The sequence below is a fragment of the Pinus tabuliformis genome, chromosome 7 (assembly GCF_031772625.1).
Source record: "Pinus tabuliformis cultivar Carrire ecotype Pingquan chromosome 7, CPIR1, whole genome shotgun sequence".
Taxonomy (NCBI): domain Eukaryota; kingdom Viridiplantae; phylum Streptophyta; class Pinopsida; order Pinales; family Pinaceae; genus Pinus; species Pinus tabuliformis.
In genome coordinates, this window is record NC_142293.1 from 190,392,172 (window position 1) to 190,410,065 (window position 17,894).

Here is a 17,894-nt window from a genome sequence, read left to right on the forward strand (position 1 = left end):
AACTAAACACTTACAATGAAAAGGGAAAGTCAAGTAGGATGATTCAAAAAACTCTTTGAAAGGAAAAAAATCACCTTTAGCAAAAACCCTAGCATATGAAAACTCTAGCATTAAAATCCCAAGAGCCAAAATAAGAGTCGCTTTTAATGTGCTTGACATCTCCTTTATAATCTTCACTTTATCTTCTTGGAATTGCTTTACGATTAGGCTTTCTATCCATTCATGTAAACAAAACAAAACAAAATCTTTAGTGAATGTGAAATTAGATATTGATCCTCCAATCTGGGAGGGACTTTAGAAGTTCAAAATTCTCTTTTATAAAAAATAAATCGTTACCAAGAATGAAATAGTGAAAACTGAATTTTATTTTTTTAGGCATGATAGTTGTAATTTTAGCTATGGAAACCATTCCCAGTGTGTTCTTCATTCTTCTATCTTTCCAATGAGATCTTGTTTACTCAATTTTGATATCAGGAGCTCAAGTAATGGCCTCTGAAATATGGTCACTCAATAATTGTTGATTTTCACAAGATGACTCAACAATTATTGATCTATTCCACAAAAATCTTAGCCTTTATATTCATCAATCGACTCTACTCATCCCACATGCATTATGAGAAGGCATTCATAATGGTTTAAATATAAATTGGCTCCTTGTATTATTTATATATGAAGTAGAAAGAGCCATAGAACCTTATGTAGCTTATGCATAGTGTAGTTTTTGGTTGCCATCTCATTGCCTAATCATCATGCTAAGTCATTGCCCAATCATGCGTGTCTAACCAATATCTTCCAAGTGTCACCCTATGGTTTAGGATAAAAATGTTATGATAAATATTAATAATGTGAAGGTGAGATACCATAATTTGAAAAATAAGCTAATGTGCAAAGGAAGGAATGTGAAGTGGAGTAAATGTTCTACACAAATTAGAAAATGACCAAGTGCGAGAAATATTCACATAAATAACTAAGTTAAAAGGAGTAGAGGAGGTAAATTAATTCCTCATGAAAATAATACATAGTTGGGAAAATGGAAAATGGATAAATGACATGAATAATGGAAATAATGGAGATATGTGGGGAAAATAGTGATATCTCTGGCATATGACCATTGTTTTTTATTCCATAAGATGTTGGAGTAAGTTGGCACACAAGGATATCCAAATGAGAAGATCAACATGAGAAATTTCTTCCTTTCTGCTATATTTTCTTTTCTTCTCTCTTTTCAAAAGAGTAATCATCTTTGTTGGCCTTATGTGAAGAAGATTTTCACTCTTAAAACTGACTAAAAACATGTTGTTTTATAGTTACTTCATTTGATGTGTGATGTGGAAACACATCAACACCTCTCCCATGAATTCACAAATTTAATGAGAATTGAAGTAACACACTTGGATATTTATATTTTATCCACTTCTCTTTCCACCAATAAAAACAAAATTAATTTAAATGTCACTCTTGAATGTCGTACCGTTATCATCTTCCATTTCATATAGGGGGCATATAGCTTCTCAAGGGAAAGGGATGCATTGCATTCATGCTACTACTTGTTCGACGATTTACAAGGAATAACATCACGATAAATTTTTTTGGTGGTGGCTTCTTTCCATTTTATCATCAACTCTTGAGATTGAAATGCCATTTGATGGTGCTCCACAAATTCATGTTCAAACTCATCTTGGTTACTTGAATAATCCAAGACTATATTTAGAGCAAAGATAGACTCCCCAACCTCCTTAGCGGTGAGGGATTTACATAAAGATTTTGTGGGTCTATCACATATTTTTAGCCAACGAAGTTGAGTGAGTAGATGGTGTAACAACCCTAGTGAAAATTCCATGTAATAAAAGTTAATAAAGGCAAAATAAGACCACGGTTAAGGGATACGTGTTCCAAGTTGAATGTTGGGCAAGGCATCCTAGTGTGGATGTTCATTCGGTTATTATGGCTAAGGAATTTGGCAAAGGCATTTTTGACACACTTATTTATGAAAATCAAGGAAAACAGGAGAAAAGTAAGGTGAAAGGTCACAGGTTGCATGTGAGGAGGAAATTGAAGAAAATAGAGGCCTCATTGATAAAAAGGCTTATGAGGACGAGCTGGCAAGCTTGGTTAGTGTAAGCTTGGTCAATTCAGTTTTGGAGCTCTCTCATTATTCTCTCTCTCTCACTCTTGGACACTTAGAGTTTTCTTGGAGCTCTATAGCTTTGGAGCAAGGAAGGAAAAGCAAGCAAAGGAAAGGAAGAAAAGCAGGGAAGAGCAAGATCAAGTAGCTTCAGCAAGAATACTTGCAAGTAACATATTGCATGTGTGATTTCCTAGCTGGTTTTGACATGCATGGCTTTGCATGTTGGTGTATGGTTCTCTTGTTTTCGGTGGCATGGTTTTGCTAGGTTATGACAATGGTTTTCAGCCTAGCCTTTCCTTTTTTCCGGATGCCATGGTGTGTTGGGATGTTGATCTCGGTTTTGAGCTTTGAAATTGCTGGATGGATTTTCAAATCCGGGGCGGAGATGGTCTCAAGATTCATTCCCAAAGGCTGAGGAATACCTTGACCGATTTTGGCGGGATACACTGTAAAGCCTGAGGGAGATGTCTCGGTTTAGGGCCCAGTGATCTGAGATTGGATTGTGGTAAAGCCTGAGAGACAAGGAGACGAAAAATTCCTCAAGGATAGTGATGGATTCCATATGGCATTCCAAATTCGGTTTGGTTTTGTGATCGGAGCATCAATTTTGGTGTGATCACAGATTGGTGAGGGTGGAGGTGATTTAACCTTTAGATTCCCTTGGTTGTCTTTGGATTGGTTTTTCCATGAGATCCCACATTCATGCTTGGAATATGCCACAAGGGTGACTAGCTGAAAGAAAGATTTGGTTCAACCATGTCTACAGTCGGGTGGTACGTGGAAGTTTCGAACCTGGACGGATTTTCCTATGTTTAATAAAAGCTAAATTCTCTTTCTTTTGTAATTGTTTAAATGTAGATTTAATGGTTGTTATCTCACTATTATTTTCATGGTTTAATGTTGGTTATAAGCATGGTTATATCACTGGTTATTATTGTGTTTATTTCATGTATTTACTTGTAACTGAAAGGATAATGGATGCAAGACCTAATTGATGTCATAACAGTTCAAGGGAGAAGGTGGTGATCCTTCTTGTCATGTCTCGTAAGAGTTTTCAGTCATTCATGCTCTGTCTTGTATCCTAGACCTGTAGATTGTATTGATGCCAAGTGTTTGAGGGAATGTCAGTCACGGTTGGGGATGGTCAGGCCTAGTCTTGAAGTTTTTTTTTTGGTTTATTAGTCTTGTCATCATGCGTTTAATAGTTTCCGGAAGTTATAGCAAGTTCTGGGCAATGGCCGGAATTCTGAGCTTGAAAAGTGCCTTAAATCCTGTGGACTATGGCACAGGTCTGCTAGAAATAGTCCATGGACGCAAGCATGCAGGATTGTGGGAGCGTCCATAGCTCTCTGGACACTGGCATGCCCATAACATGGGAGCATCCATAGGTTTAATAGCTTAAAAACTTAGTGGGACCCAGGGGAATTATACCTATGTGGTTGGGATGGCTCCTAGGAGTGATATTTCTAACGTGGAAGGTATGTTTGATGGGTTTTAGTCGATTCCACTTCCTTAAGGATACCTAAGAGGTTGAATCATATCATAGTAGCCTCTCGTTGCATGTTTACGCCGATTGGCCGGTTACTTGGGTAAATATGGGAGGAGGGTGTTACAGAGTGGTATCAAAGCGGGTTGCACTCTCTTTGGGTCATATATGATACCACTAAGTGGTATCAGAGCATGGTTCACCCCTTGGACTGGATGGGTTGTGTGTTGGTCATGCATTCATGTTGGTTGCATATGTGCTTCTTATGCTTGTAGTCCATGTGCTTATTACATTTGCATGGTGTTGATCATGGTTGTAGTGATGTCTCCATGTGAAGGTTGATGGTGTTGTTGTGGGATGTGTCGTCATGAGTGTATGCTTGTATATGCATTTGTTATGCATTTCGATGTCTATATGTTGTTATGCATGCATTGTCATGGTTATGGTTATGCATGTATGGTAGGTCAGACATGCATTATGAGGTCGTTGTATGCAATTAGCTCATCATGATGATATTGGTATGTTATGATGTTGATGTGTTGGCTGAGATAGAGTAGGACATGCAGATCATCAGAATGAGGTTGCGGCATTAGACCTTAGGGAAAGAGCATGTTGTCTTACATGTTTGGATGTTTGGCATGCAGGTATGTTATTTAATGGATTGTTATATGCATGAGGTTTATATACATTAGGTTTATGTACATGTCTATTGATGTTATGGTTACATACATGGTAGTAACTTGTTGTTATATGCATTGTTGGTGTCATTTTATGTTAGATAACTTGATGATTATGTTATATGTTCTTTTTCCTAAGAAAAAAATGTAATTTTCATTATCAAAAAAGAAAATTACATGTTGTATTTTCTTCATAGAGATTATGCTAATATTAGAGATGGACCAAGCCAGGTATCTAGTGTCACATCATAATTCCAAAAGGACCAAAAATATTTACATAAAAAATCATATAATATAAACATGATAATAACATCATAACAGTCATAAATATGTATCAAAATTAAAAAACCAACCGAATGATCATGGAAAATCATTTGGTACATCTCCCCCTGCATGCTCGATGAATGGCCTATGGAAGAACTGATATATTTCATGTTCTCTGTGTTCTTGAATTATCCACCCCCCTGGGTTGTTGTGCGGCTTCCTTGGAAAGGTCGTCATAAATCTTGTTCCTTTCCCTTTATGTTATATGTTGTTGATGAGTATGTTATAGTTTAACTTGTTGTTGTTATACGATAATTAGCTTGATGATTAGGTTATATGTTGTTGATGAGCATGATATATAACTTGTTTTTGTTATATGCTAGTAACTTGATAATTAGGGTTATTACATTAAGATCTCGATATCATATGTATCATGCTAAATTGGATTGGCCAATGCAGATGGTTCGGGTTATGACATTCAGGTATGAGTCGACTTATTGTGACATCGCGTTGTACTAATCTAGACTGATCGTACATATGTGATTGCTATGCATAAATGACAAATGTTTATGAGTTTATGATGTGAACATGTTAGCTAGTGACTATTATGGATATCATGACCTTATTTATTTTTGAGTTGATTTGTAGTGAAGTTATATCATGCTGATCCACATTGATTGTGCAAACAGGATAGCCTCACGTGAAATACATTAAGGTATGAGCTTGCTTATGTCATATACTTTGTGCTTGAATGTTTGATTATGTCGTTTAGTTGGTGTTTGAGTGTTGGTGTCTATTATGCCACCTATTTGTTGTCTGAATTTTTTATTACTTGCATGATATGAGTATGTGTCTGTAAGATTGTCTGAATGAACGATCTTATTTTAAGATGATTGCACTAACACATATGTGTTGATATAGTTGACATGTACTTGAGTGTAATAGGTGACATTTGTAGTATTATGTCTAATGACTATGAGTTGACTTTGAACTATGACATGATGGTTAGTCTTGGTAAATGTTGATTTCAAATTGATAGATATGATTGTCTTGATATTTGGAACATGTGTAAACAATGCAAGGAACATGCTTGGTATTAGCATGACAAGGTAATAATTGATGTGTTTATATAACTAATAGTTGGGTGATGTGGCAGTGCATAGTAACACTCAATTGCAGTAAGGAAAAGGTCAAAGAAAGGAATCGGGCAAGAATTATTTTGGCTATGTTTGGAAACCCTAATACCAAACGAATGAGTGCTTTGCATACATGGAATATTAGTAATCTTAATCTTGTCTGGCATTATGTGGATATGTGCTAAATTCATGAACGTGCATTTGATAGGTATGTTAGCTAGTCTCTAGTTACAAGTGGATCTATCAAGGGAATTGGAGTCCCTTGAGATATGGCATGGATGTGTTTAGTTGCAAGCAACATGCTTGGCACAACAAGGTAAGGTAATCAGTATATTGTTATGTTTATTTAAGCACTGACAGTTATGTTTTGATGGCAGTATGATGCAAGGGATTGCATGGAAAAGAAATTGCCGTGGAATCTTGAAGAAGGCTCAGGTTGAGCTTTCCCCTAGAAGCACTAGGAACCATGGGGATGGAGTCATGGTGTTTGATGTTAGTCTTGTGCTTTTGGTCTTTTGGTGTTTTTTGTGCTTGATTGTGGTTTTGTTTGCGTCTTGTACATGGCCATGCCACTTTGGTTGTGGTGTCATATTGTTGTTGGTTTGCCATGGTTTTATTCGTGTTTGTTTCTTGTCTTGACTTTTATGTTTGGGGTCTGGGGAATTGGTAGGGAAAGAGGAAATTTAATGGAGCCCACGGAGTGCTGAATGAAACCCAATAGGTGATGTAAGGCCTGGATGAAGCTTAGTGCATGTATAAGGGCATCTGAAGGCAAGCGTATAAGAACTAGTTGGATTGGTTGGGTCCATTGGTGTAAATGGATGATGACGGGATAGTCGTGAGAAAAGTAATCATGAAAGGTAAAGTAAATAGATTTGAGGCGTTAGTTGCCTTAGCTACGTTGGGAATTGTTGTTCTCGATGTTGTACATGTGTTGCATGGATAAAGCAAGTTCTCTTAACCTTGACCTTATGATATATGGTAATTACGTTGTGATCATGATTGTGTTGATATATATATGATTGTGTTGATGTAGGTATGTCGTTTTCTTACGAGATCATAATTGTTTTGTGCTAATGTTATATATATGTATGTATCTATGTATCTATGTCATTATCTGACAAGGTCATCAAGAATCATTCTTGTGGAGGAATGATTGCTTATGTAGGTGAATGACATGAAGGGATTCCTGGTTCATGAGGAATCAAGTGGGAAGAGTAGCCTGACATATCTCTGAGGTCAGTATCATGTGGGTATGAATTGATATTATGTGATTATACTATGTCTATGTTTATGCTATGGATAGGTTAATGTTGAGAGATACATTTGAAAACAACGTGATGCGCGGCATGCTAGGATAAGCATGGATGACAGAGAGACACTGGAAGCAAGGTTGTTTGGTAGTGACAGTGTGGTTTTGGATGTGTGGTACTATTGTTGTGCATATGTTGTACATGTTGCATCTGTGATGTTGTGCGCATGCGATGTTGTGTATATATAGTGTGTGTACATGTTGTTTATGCAATGTCATGTACAGGGTGGTATAGATAATGTTGTGTGAATATTGCATATGCAATGTTGGGCATAGATGGTGCTATGTACATGTTGGATATGAAGTGTCGTGTACAAATGATGATATGTACATGTTGGATATACAGTGCTATGTACATGTGGTGTTGTGTGCATGTTGTACATGGGGTGCTATGTACATATGGTGTTGTGTGCATGATTAGACAAGTGGTGTTGTGTACATGTTGTACATATGGTGTTGTGTGCAGGTGGTGTTGTGTACATGTCGTGCATATGGTACTGTGTACATGTGGTGTCGTGTACATGTCATGCATGTGGTGTTGTGTACATCTAGCATTGTGTACACGTTGTACAAGTGGTACAATGTACATGTGGCATTATGTACACGTTGTACAGGTGGTGCCATGTACATGTGATGTTGTGTACACGTTATGCAGGTGGTGTTGTGTATAGGTGGTATTGTGTACATGTTTTACATGCGGTATTATGTGCATGTCGTACATGTTGTGTTGTGTACATGTGGTATTATGTATGTGCATGGTGTAGTCGTGGTATCATGACATGTGTATTCGTTGTGTTGTACTTTGTGTACGTATATGTATTATGTTGTACATCGGGTGTAGGTGTATGTATTGTATTGTGGTGTACACCAGATGTAGGTGTATGTATTGTGTTGTGCTGTACACTAGGTGTAGGTGTATGTGTTGTATGTCAGGTGTAGGTGCATGCATTGCATGATGTTGTATGCCATGTGGTTGTATGTGTGTGATGCACACTATGTGTATGTGTACATGGTTGAAGAGAAGGCACTGGGTATTTGTCGAGTGTGGAAATCGATCTGGAGTGCGTACATAATAAAGACAAAGGTAGAAGCTAAGGATTGATTAAAGGATAAGTATCAATATTTTATTTCAGTTTTATTATGCATGTGAATCGTGATTCTGGACTATGATGATTACACATGATTTATGATTTTGATCTATAATGGTTGTGTTTTGAGGTAACGTGATGTGATATATTTATACATGATGATTTGGTCAAAGATGTTAGTTTGACTTGTTGTGACAGGAAATAAACAGGATTGCAAGTGTACCTTATTAACGAGGTACTAATGAGGTATGATTTGAAGTTATCACAATTTATTTTAATCTAATCGAAGTTATGTGCTTGGTACAGGAAGCACGGAAACGCTCGGTTGGGTGGTTGAAATCGACTACGAACATTAGTAGCAATGACAAAAGGAATTGGAACATGCAACATTATATTGGTAAAGCATTTCAGGAGCACGACCATTGTGGGACACAGGTACCCAATAGTGTCCATTGATTTCCATGAGCATGCTATGACTGGTATGATGGTTTGAGGTAGGTATATGCCTTGGTTGTTGAGCTTTTGATGCGAGGAAGCCTTGCCAAGGGATGGGTCGCCTAGGATAGGGGATGACAGGGAACTTGGAAGGTGAGTGACTGCATGGAAGGGGTGATTAAATTGCCTGAGGGACTGTGTAGTAGAGAAGGGAAGGTTGGGGATATATTTGTTTTGGTCATTAGCATTGCTAGATGGAATCAAATGCACATTGGGAGTGCGCCCTAAAACAATGAGTCGGTAGTTGTTCGCTAAGAGGAAAAGTGGCGTAGGATTGTAGCGTTGGACATTGGATGCAACTTTAATTGTGATGGTGGATTCTAGACTTCTTGGGAAGGAGGTGAATCTTGGTATTACTTTGAGGGTGGAGGTGTGAGCCTCTAGATTCCCTTGTTGCAGATGCAGGCACCGTATCCTTTTATTTGCTGGTTTAGAAAATGTGCATATGGGTATATGTGGTTATTGTAAATATTGTAATGAGATATGTTATAAAGTTCCAGTAAGCGGTATGGTTGTTATATGGTCATGTTTTCATGATTTTTTGCTTTTAAGCAAGTCTTTCATTGTAAATACTACAACGAGCTAAGTTATAAAGCTCCATGGGTAGTATGTTTGCTTTTCAGTGGTTTTGCTGAGGTCTTGGTGTGGTTTAACACTGAGGGTAGTGTTCCTAAGGAGGAGGGTTCTGTAACATCCCTAGTGAAAATTCCATGTAATAAAAATTAATAAAGGAAAAATAAGACCACGGTTAAGGGACATGTATTCCAAGTTGAATGTTGGGCAAGACATCCTAGTGTAGATGTTCATTCAGTTATTATGGCTAAGGAAATTGGCAAAGGCATTAAAAAGGCAAAAAGGCATTTTTGGCACACTTATTTATGAAAATAAAGAAAAAAAGGAGAAAAGTAAGGTGAAAGGTCACAGGTTGCATGTGAAGAGGAAATTGAAGGAAAATAATGGAAATTGAAGAAAATAGATGCCTCGTTGATAAAAAGGATTTTGAGGATCAGTTGGCATGCTTGGTTTGTTCAAGCTTGGTCGGTTCAATTTTGGAGCTCTCTCATTATTCTCTCTCTCTCTCTCTCTCTCTCACTCTTGGACACTTAGAGTTTTCTTGGAGCACTGTAGCTTTGGAGCAAGGAAGGAAAAGCAAGAAAAGGAAAGGAAGGAAAGCAGGGAAGAGCAAGATCAAGCAACTTTAGCAGGAATACTTGTAGGTAACATATTGCATGTGTGATTTCCTAGTTGGTTTTGATAGGCATGGCATTGCATGTTGGTGCATGGTTCTCTTATTGCCGATGGCATGGTTTTGCCGGGTTATGACAGTGGTTTTCAACCTAGCTTTGCATTTTTCCAAATTCCATGGTGTGTTGGGATGTTGATCTCGGTTTTGAGCTTTGGAATTGCCAGATGGATTTCATAATCTGGGCGAAGGTCGTCTCAAGGTTCATTCCCAAAGGCCTAGGAATCCCTTGACTGGTTTTAGCGGGATACATGGTAAGGCCTAAGGGAGGTGCCTCGGTTTATGGCTTAGTGATCTGAGATTGGATTGCGGTAAAACCTAAGAGACAAGAAGATGAAAAATTCCTCAAGGATAGTGATGGATTCCGGATGGCATTCCAAGTTCATTTCGGTTTTGTGATCGTGGATTGGTGAGGGTGGAGGTGGTTTAACTTTTGGATTCCCTTGGTTTTTTTTGGATTGGCTTTTCCATGAGATCCCACATTTATGCTTGGAATATGCCATGGGGTTGATTGGCTAAAAGAAAGATTTGGTTCAACCATGTCTATGGTCGGGTGGTATGTGGAAGTCTGAACCTAGTCGGATTTGCCTATGTTTAATAAAAGTTAAATTCTCTTACGTTTGTACTTGTGCTTATGTAGATTTAATGGTTGTTATCTCACTATTATTTTCATGGTTTAATGTTGGTTATAAGAATGGTTATATGACTGGTTATTATCGTGGTTATTTCATGTATTTACTTGTAACTGAAAGGATAATGGATGCAAGACCTAATTGATGTCATAACAGTTCGAGGGAGAAGGTGGTGATCCTTCTTGGCATGTCTCGTAAGAGTTTTTAGTCATTCATGCTTTGTCTTGTATCCTAAACTTGTAGATTGTATTGATGCCAAGTGTTTGACAGAATGTCAATCCCGATTGGGGATAGTGAGGCCTAGTCTTGGAGTTAGTTTTTGGTTTATTAGTCTTGTCATCATGTGTTTAATGGATTCCGGAAGCTATAACAAGTTTTGGGTAGTGGGCCAAAATTCTGGGCTTGAAAAGTGCCTTAAATCCCGTGGACTTTGGCACAAGTCTGCTAGAAATAGTCCCTGGACAGAGGCATGCAGGCTTGTGGGAGCATCCAAAGCTCTCTGGAAGTTGACATGCCCATAACATGGGAGCACCCAGAGGTTTAATAGCTTTAAAATTTAGTGGGACCCAGGGGCATGATACCTGTGTGGTTGGGATGGCTCTTGGGAGTGTCATTGCTGATGTGGAAGGTATGTTTGATGGGTTTCTATCAATTCCACTTCCTTAAGGATAACTAGGAGGTTGAATCATATCATAGTAGCTCTCGTCACATGTTTACCCCGGTTGGCCGGTTACTTGGAATCATATCATAGTAGCTCTCATCACATGTTTACCCCGGTTGGCCGGTTACTTGGGTAGATATGGGAGGAGGGTGTTATAGATGGGTACCTTTTTCCTGACAAATGTCATTCACACTCATCAAGTGCCACAACTTCACAATGTTGGCTTTATTGTATTTATCAAAAGGGGTCTATTACAGGCTCGATGTGGGTTACCAAGCTCATGCCATATTGTAAAAGTTTGACCTTGTCTAATTTTAATTATGTAATCACCATAACCCACAATAAATTCATTATTCGAGAGATGGTGATAGTCCACGTAGATCCCCCCCCAGTGATAAGATTTCGTTCCACAATGTTCAAGTATAGGCTATACAACCAAGACTTTATAGATGTGAAACATTTATATTGTATTAAGTTCTAAGTATAGGCACTTCCTCAACTCCCAAGAAAATGGATAAACTTATTTATTGATGATCATAAAGAGTGGTTATGATGTCCACATGCATTAATCAACAACTGTTTTTAAAATAAAAGAGGGAGTTAAAAAAAAAAAAAAGAATAGATAAATCAAACCATTGTAGGTGCATTTAACACCTTTGAAAAAATTGGTCCCTATAAACTATAGCTCAGAGTATTCCTATATTTAATTATGGTTAGTTTCATAAAGGTTGTACTTTGCCTTTAGGATCCATCACGCCTTTTCTCTTAATTGACAAAAAAATAGGAAAAGCCCCATCTTTGTCTTCTCTGCCTTCAACTAAATTAAAATTTCCACAGATAACCCAATAGGAATTAGTGAGGCCATCAACCATCCAATGATAAAATTAAATACTATTTGACATTATTAGAGGCATATATATTAGCGAACCATAGGATTGACGTTCCAAAATTACAAGAATCCACACAAATATCTAAGAGGGGTCTATAACCCAATGCATAATAGTGTTTGTAAGCATGGGAGAGATAAGGAGAAAAAACTATCTTTTCCCATCCAAATGATGAATAGAAAAATATAGAGAGAAAAAAAGAATGTTTGTCCCATCTAAATAGTTCAACACTTTGTGGATAGTGTGATTTTTTTTCTTCAAGTTGTTGGTTCCTTAGATATTTGATGAAGTTACTTTCATTACAAACCACTCAATTTAGATTTTTTATCTCATTGGACTTGAGAGCCTCAATAATGTAGAAAGGATTTATAGAATATATAGCACCAAGGATTAAAAAAACCCTAAAGTGACTTGCTTTGACCTTTTGGTAGCACTATTAGAGGATATATAAACAATTTATTTTGAATAGCATCAAGGATGGAAAGTGGGCACACTAATTACTACCCGTATTGGTTATGGAGCTAATTGAAACAATAAAGGATGGTAGAGTATCCTTAGAGCTATGGTTAGTTATCACAGAGGGTATGCTAGCAGGGTTTTGGGGGATTTTAGAGACTATGTTTTAGTTGCACATTGACATTCTTCCATTTTTGCATGGCTTCCATCTAAAAGCTTTCACATGCCTTGGGATTCTGAGTAACATTAGGTGTAGAAGGGGTTGGTTGTGATGGGGCTTTCTTAAATTTAGTTTGGGCCATCAAAAAGTAGTCTCAAATGTAATGTTAAGGACTTTTTTATCCAAAACAAGTATTCAATAGGTTGGTGTAGTGGACTAGCTAGTGATACACAACATTGCCAATATGGATATACATGAATTTCTTAAGGACCTAGGATAGATCAACTTGCACATGCACATGACTTTAAGGATTAGGGACAAAAAAACATTTCATTTATTCATATATAAATTGTGTTAAAGGTTGAACAATTTCGTAGCAAGGTTGACCAAGTGCATGAGAAAGCCTAGAAAATCTAACCACTAAGTAGAAAAGCTTGGAAAATCTAACCACACTAGGTAGGAAAGTTATGTTATTTTAATAGCAAAGAAATTATGGTTCCGTAGGTCAAGGAACATGAGGGTTAATTGGCAAATGTGTGAGCCACAGTTCAATATTTCCTTAATACATGCACATAATTCTTAGAGTGAAACAAGAAGAAACCCTTAGTAAGGTTATGCATGTGTGTGCAGTGCTGAGAATAAGGCTACCAAACCTCATACACCTAGTTTCAAATAATAGCTTTTGGAACTACCCTTCCCACAAAATATATAAGGATAAAGCATACTTGAAATTCATGGCATAAACTATCATATCCAACCTTAGAGAACTTGAGGTCAAGAGTGTGATCGTGACCTCGTGATACACCTCAGGGCTTAAATTTCCTTTTAGGTTTGGTTCCATCACTAGCATTGGTTCAGAATCCTATCATGTAAGATCATAGAAAGTTCAGGTTGAGGCCTTTGAACCTTGCCATATGACAAGAGGTTGTTGGCTTGACAAGCTAGTTAGGCCAATCAATGTAGAAAATAATACCCACAAACCAAAAGATTGCAATTTTCATAACATCAATTAAAACTTTGTTGTGTCTCACTATCTCCAAATCCATTTTTTCTACTTATACCACTCAAATAACAATTCTAGTGAGAGAAGATTATATCCAATAACCTTGAATTAAAATTAATAAAATGAAACAATATAATTAATTTATATTCTAATATTAATATAAAAAATAATATATATGTATGATAATAAGTTTATCTTACGGATTAATCACATGGTAGTTATTTGGTCGACGTTTTGAACCAACTAATATAATTTGATTAATCCCTAAGACAAACCTATTATCGATATAGATCATAAAAGTCTAAGATCTAACATATATGTATAATATGAATATTATGGTAATTGTCTTAACCAAACATATCCCTACCATATATAACAAACAAGTGAACTAGATTTAACTCACACCTTATTTTTCTTAAATCTCATACATTCTACTTTATTAATAATATAATTTTTTTTCCCAAAAGAAAAAAATCTTATAATTTTATTTATCTAAATAAATTAAACATCTTAAATACTATAAAATATTCAATTAAACACTATAAAATATTCAAATTTTACTCTTAAAACTATAAGATATACACATGGTACATATTCCCCTTATGACTCTATATAATGTATATGAAAAAAAAAATGGTCATCCCTCCTATCTTCCATATATTTCCCTCTATTCATTTCATCTCAATAAAAAAACTATTATCATCCTTCATAATTCATCCATCTACTTGACCTCTACAAATATATAAAAACTTCAATAAAGAGCAACATGAAGTTACAACCAAGGTCCGTGTAAAAATTCAAATATATTTACATGCCATCTTTTGAGATTATCTAAACACCTTACTCTAACCCTACTCCCACTTTTGATATGCCATCATCCTCAATCATTTTAGATAGGTGAGAAAGTTGATTATAAAGACTTTAAATCATAAGAGAAAGGGGATATAGTGAAAATTTTCAAAAATTGTTTTACTGAATTACTAAAAGCAAGTTATAAAAAAAATGAAGATGTACTATTCCATATATCTGTGCATCAATTGTAATTATTTATTTAGGTCTAATTTTAATTTGCAAAGAAGAAGTTGGGATTTAAAAAAAAAATTGCTTATATTATTTTTTATTAAGATTTTATTTATATGTATATATATTTTAATATATTTATTTGTATTTTTAATACCAGTTTAGATTTATCTTAACTTTTATTAGCATTGAGAGGGATCAAATTTCTTTTCACTCTAAAATATGTTTGTATCTCAAGAAATTTGATTCTTCTTTGTGCTTGGTAGATCTGGAGTTAAGATGGATCTAGACTAATTTAATTCCCCCTTTTAAATATGTTATATTCCGCATGAATACCATGGGTTCTCGTACCATAACCCAATACAATGAAATTGTTTTTATTTTAACTTATTTATTATTAGTATTATATTTTATTTTCACTAAGCAAAAATGTTTTCACATCACTAATTTTTATTTATTTTTCCATGTAATTTCACTGAGTCAAAATATTTACCAACAAAAAAATTACAACATCTATTCCATACTCACTAAAAATAAAATCATACATCTCATATAAAAAAACAAAAATATGTTTAAATCCCCTAGAAATTTGTCAGAGTTATCCAAATAAGGTGGAGAAAATCCAGCTCCAAAAGAACAATCACCTTTTTTTTAAACTCTGAAGCGTGACATCAAATCCAAACTCTGAACCATGACCTTGACCTTCAATGGTATTAACCAATGGATCACATATGCTTCAACGCCATGGTGTAAGCCTCAAATTAATGAATAGTTGGGTGGTAACATGTTTGTATTTTTTAATGTGGACACCAAATATATCGACCACATTGTGGAATCGAAGCCCAAAAGTTTTTGAAAGAGTGACTATTTGAAATCCATCTTCGATATCATGGGCCATGGAATATACATGTGGTTTGCTTGGTATTTGATGTGGAGTGGATGTGGGTTGCCTGGGTATGGAATTGGGATTTTGAGATTGGAAGAGTGAATATACATGTGGTTTGCTTGGTATTTGATGTGGAGTGGATGTGGGTTGCCTTGGTATGGAATTGGGATTTTGAGATTGGTAGATAAGGGATGGAATTCAAAATTATTTTGTGATTTATTTACATATTTGGGAGTTTTGTTTAGAATGGAAATGGAAATTTGTTAAATTTTTCTTTAAAAGCAAAGGTGTATCATTTCATTATATTTAGACAATAATATACATTGCAACCTGTTATGGTTTGTTACTAGGGAAATTAAACAAGTGGCAGTGCCATAGTTTTTTCACCATCCAAAACACTCCAAATTTATAGAAAGTTGAAAGCAAAATACTACTATCCTATGGCCTTATGCAAACGAAAACAATTATAGACTTAAAACTAGAAAACGAGGTAGACAGAGCAGCAAAAAAGGAGAGTATTGAGTGCATCATTCAAATTTGCGAGAGTCTGACTCTTCAATCGTGATTGATTCTTTGATGCTCCCTACTAAGCAGCTTGGATATGGGGGAATTCCCAAGTAGGCATCTATACACTCCATTTGTCTGTCTAGTCCTCAAGTAATGAGTTGAATCTCATCCAATATGAGTAACATCTCCTCCCTTGCTACATTTTTGTCCACCATAATTCATCCCATTGGCATCTTAAGATGCCAATAAATGTCAATTGCATGCATGTAGTTGTTGAACCTCCCTATGGTATGTTCCACATCCGAAATCTAGTCATCAAATTCACCGACGACCTCTATGTTCGACAGATAGCCTCTCTCACCAACAATATCTCTCTCAACCAATGCAATATCCTCTTGAATCGACGCTAGTGTATTTTACCTGTACTTGCTTACCGAAGTTTCAACTCTTTGTTTGGCCCAAGTATGCCCCATTTCTCTATGGTAAGCTTCCTCCTATCTTACCCTGGCCCATTGTATAGGCATTTTCTTGCTCAATTTATAGCTTGTGACAAAGGTGGCAGTGGAGCGAGGGTGGCGGAGTCTGAAGAGAGGAGACAAGGTAAAAGGTCCGAGCCCATTTCTTGAATACAACCTTGAAACCAGACTTTTCCTTAACCTATGGAGTATGGGGATATCGAGAGCTCAGGAAGACACTACATGAATTTTGGAGTTGAAGGGTAGAAGGAGTAGACAGAGAGAGCAAGATGGAAACAACAAGGAAACAATTTAGGGAGGGAGAAAAAATAAATGTGAGAAAAACCACAAGAGAACTAAGATCTTGAGATGCCTAGAATACAAACAACTAGACCTAACGCACACCTACAACGGGGTATGAGATTTAATAGGAAACCCCCCCTAAAACCATGAAAAATACAAGTGGAAACCAAAGGCCATGAGTGCTTGTCTATGTCATTTGATGCAAGGTATGTGCATGCAAATTCTTCCCAACTTAGGTAATGACTCACCTGTGTGCAAGCTTTTCATATATCTGCGTGCTTGTTGTAGTTTCCTTGCAATGCAATACACCCAATTGGTCTTGTGGCATGATGCATCCCAACTCTTTCTATCTATGTTCGATTTTGAGGTGATGGCCAATTGATTGCATATTAAACACCAGTTCAATCCATAAATGTCCCCATGCATACAGATGAGTGTCATCATGATGGTCATGGCAATTGGTATTAAGTAAGGCAGGGGGCACTGTGCCATGCCCGCTAGTTGTAATGCTTGGTTGGGCAGTGGCCACGCACTGCTCTATTCGTCCCCTCCATATCACCCCATCCAAGGGATTTTTTAAAGGGAGCTTCGAAAAGACTCTTTGCTTTGAAATTTCATTAGGTTTAAATTTTGAGAATGGAGGAATAATCACTCTTAATAATTCATTAATTCTTTCCTCTTCTTCATATAAATCTTCTGCCAAAAACCTAATTAATAACATAACTAGTCCAGTTATCAAATATATAAAATCTTATTTTGTGGGCCTTAATGTTAAAAAATGTCTCATTATTGTTTTGAGGCTTCTGCGATTTGTATTTTGTGTAGAGTTTTCTTCCGGGATTATCGCATCCATAATTCTTTGTATCGACGTTTCGAGCCATCCACTGTGGTTCATCATCAGGATAGATCAAAAAGTGTGTAAGCTAGATCTCAGTAGAATGAATAAATAGAGGATAGATCAAAAAGTGTGTAAGCTAGATCTCAGTAGAATGAATAAATAGAGGTGTGAGATGGTGATGGAGTGAGAAAGATGGTAGCCAACATGCCTTAGGTTAGGTTAATTGATAATTATAAAACTTTGTAATTCATAAAACT